We start from the raw sequence: 6,000 nt of genomic DNA, 5'->3' as shown, positions 1-6,000 counted from the left end.
TTTTTCTTATTTAGCGTTAAGTCCTTCTCGCCACCATCCTCCTTACATTTTTGTTTTTCACTTTTGTCCACAGAAGGCATCACAATATCAAATGTAACGAAAGATTTATTTCTCATTTCCTCAACAGCTCGAGCTTGTATGCCAGCATCAGTCCAATTCTTATGAATTGGATATTGACGGGTTGAGTCTTGGGAGTCAGATGTGGTACGATCAAGATACAACAACTAAAAATTAAATAAAACAAAAAAAAAAGTGTAAATCATACAAACATTAATATATAGGTGCAATTAGGTCAATGTTGAAAGAAAAATTTACTTACATATAAAAAAGTGTAAGGACCAGCATATGCGCTTTGTAATGGATTTTCTGGATTCCATCTGTTTTTACTAACTTTCAAAGCTTTTAACAACTCACCACACCAGTCAATTTCTTCAACTTTGGTGTCATCTTTTATATATTTCAACACTTCCCTACAAATATGACCACCACTTTCACAAGCTATCATCGTGTTGTAAAACACCATAAGAAAGTTCATCTTGAACATGTAATCTGCCACATCGTAACTCATCACATTGGCAATGTCTTTTGCTGTTATCAGTCTAGGATTTTTGAATTGTTTTTCCCAAACTTTTTCAAACTCATGTGTCTTTTCTAAGGAACTCAACGGAAGACCAACTGATTTTGAAATCCCAAAAACTTGAGATACAGCATCACGGTTACAGTAAATTTTGCCTTTCAAAGTCTTAATATAAGAGCCGTTAAAAGAACTCACTATCTAATGCCCAAGTTTAGGGTTGAGTTCGCTTATTGAGAATCCAAGTAAGGATCCTAATCCCATTTGACAAACCATCTTCTTCTGAGATATACTAAGTGAGGACATCATTTTAGCGAAAGGAGATGGCGCAGTCCTGATGACAATTGACTTAAACTGAAAACCAAGAAGGTTGTATTTCCTTTTAACTTTTTGAGGAGATGAAACATCATTATCATTATCATCACTATCATCGTTCTGATTTTTATCATCAGCAGATACAACCTTCTTCTTTTTTGAAACTCTTCTACTTTTAACAGCCAGTTCACAATTTCCTTTCTTCATCGTTTCTAATTTCGACAAATTGACATTTTCGTCATCTACATAATATGTTTAATGTATCCAAACTAAATAAATTATATTTGGATAACACAAATAACTAACAACATAATATAACATTTGATTCTACAAATAAACTTAAAAAATAGCAAATTCAAACATGATATTACACATAAAGTTACAAAAACAGAACCTCTAAAATTTTTATACATGATCAAATATTGGATTGTATAAACTCTAAACCTATAATCAAACATGATACTACACATACAGTTACAAAACTTAAAAATATATATACCAAATCATATATGTTTTTACACATACGGTTACAAAAACCTATATCTCTAAAATTTATATACACAATCAAATAGGATTCTAGGCATAAGGACGCAGCTAACAACAGCATCAATACAAAATGATAATTGATTGTAGAATCAAAGATAAAAAACTAAAATCTATATACAAAATCATATATGATTTTACACATAGATTTTGTAACACCCCGACAGCGGCGGAAAACTCGGGATGTAAGATAAAGCACACGCGCACATGGATGTTACATAGGAATACTAAATGAGTGCTTAGAATAAACATAAATAGTCAATTTCATAACCAAACAAGCATAGTAGTAGTTATTACACACAAGTTCAACAAAGATGATCAAATCAAGTACGAAAAGTCCCACGCAGGGGATACGATTGGGCATATTGCCACCAACCACAAAGTACAAGCATGCAAACTCCAACCCTAAATCCTGATGTCTGCTAATAGTCCCATGCTACCACTCCTAGCCACGATTAGTCTGATTACCTGAAAGGAATACTTAAAAGAGCCAACACAAAGGTTGGTGAGTTCGTAGGTTTGAGTATAAACAAGTAGTATAAAAGCATTTTTATGCCGTCAATAGATCTCAAGGGTAAAGTAGTATGTAGTGGCTAGTGACCAACTTGCACATAAGTAAGCGAGCACACACAATCCTCGATAGGACCGGCTAATAGTACCAATAGAGCACACACAATCCTCAATAGGACCGGCCAATAGTATCAATAGAGCACACACAATCCTCAATAGGACCGGCTAGTAGTATCAATAGAGCACACACAATCCTCAATAGGACCGGCTAATAGTATCAATAGAGCACACACAATCCTCAATAGGACCGGCTAATAGTATCAAGTAGTCAAATAGCCGAAGAGTAGTAAAAGTAGTTACGGCATGTATAAAAGCATGAGTAGTATTCCTTTCACCCCGAAATAAGTAAAGAAAAAGGGGCTACGAAGACTCACAGTGATCTGCTACAACGTAGTTCTGCGAGCACAGAGTATAAGCACAGATATAGTAAAATATATCTACTCGAATCCAAGTATGTCTTGATGTCAACCTAATCACAAACCATTGAGCATAGATGGATACATGTATTAGTTCTCGTGATTATTTATTCATTAAGTGTCCTTGATGTACTGATGATTTGGTTCACTAAAGATCTTTAAACGTTTGACTCAACAGTGTTTTTCATACACTAGACTCGTAATGAACGTCTTTAAACTCGCACTTTGATAAACAAGATCGAATATGTCTTGATTATACCTTAATTAGGGTTTCCTTGTACATGATAAACTTGGATTACAACTAAGTATAAAATCTGATTTCTACAACTAACGAAAATAGACTTTAAATTCGTAAGGTGTATCTGAACGAAGATAGACTTTAAATTCGTAAGGTGTATCTGAACGAAGATAGACTTTAAATTCGTAAGGTGTATCTGAACGAAGATAGACCTTAAATTCGTAAGGTGTATCTGAATGAAGATAGACCTTAAATTCGTAAGGTGTATCTGAACGAAAATAGACCTTAAATTCGTAAGGTGTATCTGAACGAAGATAGACCTTAAATTCGTTTGAGGACTTATGTTTGTTTGGAGCTTAAGTTCGTTTGCTAAGTTCGTTTTGAAGCTTAACTTCGTTTTGGAGCTTAACTTCGTTTTGGAAGACTTAAATTCGTTTCTAGGATACTAAATTCGTTTTAAGTGTTTTTAGGACGAATTTGGGACTGTTCAAACAAAAACGAGGGTTTTGAAGATTAAGACATGTTTACAACCCAAATTTGATCACGAAAAGGTTACTAACCACTTTTAGACACAAACCCCACTAACTTTTAACACGATTTTTACACCAAAAATGTACCAAATCATCAAGAACATACACTTGAAAAGTAAACTTTTATTTTGATGAAAATCTCAAAATTTGTTGTGGTTACCTGAAAATCGATGCTAGAAATATGTTTTGATTATCACAAGGAAGCTAAAAATGCAAGAAATCTTGGTTTAACAACTCAAAATCAAATGATGAATTTTTTTTTTGTGGGTGAAGATGGTGAATGTATGTGTGTGTTTTTAGAGAGAGAGAGAGGTGAGATGGGGAGAAAATGGTGAAGAAGTGGAAAAATGGGGTTTTCTAACCCTTTTATAGTTTTCCCTTAATTAATGATTCTAATAAATGTAGGGTCTAAATGAAACATTTTCGGACTAGAATTTCTTGGATACAATCGCTTACGTCTTGAAACCCAATATTCTCATCACAATAGACCATAGACTCGTCTTATAATTTAAGATTTAAGATTGAATAGACCTTCATGTGAGCACATATTCGAAACTAGAACATATCATGGATTTATTTAAATTATTTCTAAGGCGGTTGTTACATTCTCCCCCAATTAAAGGAATTGCGTCTCGAAATTCGAATTTACACATCATGTTTCATGCTTCGCTTGCACACCAAGTTTACAAGTATTAGATTGCATATTTAGTGCTAAGTGTATTTGCATCAAGAGTAACAAGTAGCATGCTTCACATTGTGTTTTTTTTTTTTCAAATATCATATTGCATAATAAGCATCAAGTATCAAGTTAGGAACTAAGTCCTTAAGTTTACTTGCTAGACTAGGATAATACGTTAAGCGAATAGATGCGGATACTTAAGCTTCATCTGATCTTCTCGTTCCCAAGTGAATTCTGGACCTTTACGGGAGTTCCAACGAACCTTCACCATAGTATACTTATGTCTCTTGAGCTTTTTGACTATTCGTTCTAGAATTTCCACGGGTTCTTCCTTGAAGGTTAGGTTACTGTCTACTCGTATCTCGTTCAAAGGAACATATGTTGTTTCATCGGCTAGGCACTTCTTGAGGTTCGATACGTGGAAGACATCGTGTACGTTACTTAGTTCTTGGGGAAGTTTCAAACGGTAGGCTACTGCACCAATGCGCTCTACGATCTCAAACGGTCCAACATATCTTGGGGCTAGTTTCCCTCTCTTTATGAATCTGACCACGCCCTTCCATGGCGAAACTTTAAGCATTACTCGATCACCCACCTGAAACTCTAGGGGTTTTCTTCGGTTGTCTGCATATTTCTTTTGTCTTTCTCTTGCTTTCAGTAGATTCTCCTTAATTTGAGCGACTCTTTCAGTAGTTTCGAGGATGATCTCTGGACCTATTAGTTGCATGTCTCCAACTTTGTGCCATGCAAGTGGAGATCGACATTTCCTTCCGTACAAAACCTCATAAGGTGGACACCCGATACTTGCGTGATAACTGTTGTTATACGAGAATTCGACTAATGGAAGATGAGTGTCCCAACTTCCTCCAAAGTCTATGACACAGGCTCTTAGCATGTCTTCGAGTGTTTGAATCGTTCTCTCACTCTGTCCGTCTGACTGCGGATGGTAGGCTGTGCTCATATCGATTCGCGTTCCCAAAGCTCGTTGTAATGATCTCCAAAATCCTGAGGTAAATCGACTATCCCTATCACTAATGATTGATACAGGGACACCGTGTTTAGCTACAATCTCTTTAAGATACAGACGTGCATACTGCTCCATAGAATAATCTTCACGTATAGGTATGAAATGCGCTGACTTGGTCAGTTGATCTACCACCACCCATATAGCATCTTTACCACTACTCGTTCTTGGTAACTTCGTGACAAAATCCATAGTGATCTTCTCCCACTTCCAGCTGGGAAGCTCTGGTTGTGTTAGTAGTCCTCCTGGCTTCTTATGTTTTGCTTTAACTCTCAAACACGTTAGACACTTGCTCACGTAAACTGCCACATCGCTCTTCATCCCTGGCCACCAAAATAAATCTCGCAAGTCTTGATACATCTTATCTATCCCCGGGTGTATAGAGTATCCTGCCTTGTGCGCTTCATCCATTATCAGTTTCCTTAGTCCTCCGTACAGTGGTATCCACATCCGATCACAAAAGTACAGTCCTCCATCATTCCCTTGAGTAAACCGTTCTATCATACCTCCAAGCCCTTCTTTATCAATGTTCTCTTTGCTTCTACTTGTGCCCTAATAACCCTATCCTTCAGACTGTTATGTACGGTAATGCTCATGGCTCTAATTCGTCTTGGTCTAACTCTCTCCTTCCTACTCAAGGCGTCTGCTACTACATTTGCCTTTCCGGGATGATATCGAATCTCACAATTGTAGTCGCTAAACAACTCTAGCCATCATCTCTGGCGCATATTAAGGTCTTTCTGAGTGAAGATATGCTAGAGGCTCTTATGGTCAGTGTAGATCACACTCTTTGTCCCGTATAGATAATGTCTCCAACACTTGAGTGCAAAAACGATAGCTCCCAACTCCAAATCGTGTGTCGTATAATTCTTTTCGTGAACCTTCAGTTGACGTGAGGCATATGCAATGACCTTGCCTCGCTGCATCAGCACACATCCTAAGCCTTGACCCGACGCGTCGCAATAAACAATAAAATCATCGGTCCCTTCAGGAAGACTTAAGACTGGTGCATTACATAACTTCTCTTTCAAGATTCTGAAAGCTTCTTCTTGTTTCTCTCCCCATTCGAAACTCCTATCTTTATGCGTCAACAGTGTAAGAGGTTGTGCGA

This window comes from Erigeron canadensis, chromosome 4, assembly GCF_010389155.1.
Source record: "Erigeron canadensis isolate Cc75 chromosome 4, C_canadensis_v1, whole genome shotgun sequence".
In the NCBI taxonomy this organism is placed as follows: domain Eukaryota; kingdom Viridiplantae; phylum Streptophyta; class Magnoliopsida; order Asterales; family Asteraceae; genus Erigeron; species Erigeron canadensis.
Note: the sequence above shows the minus strand (reverse complement) of the source record.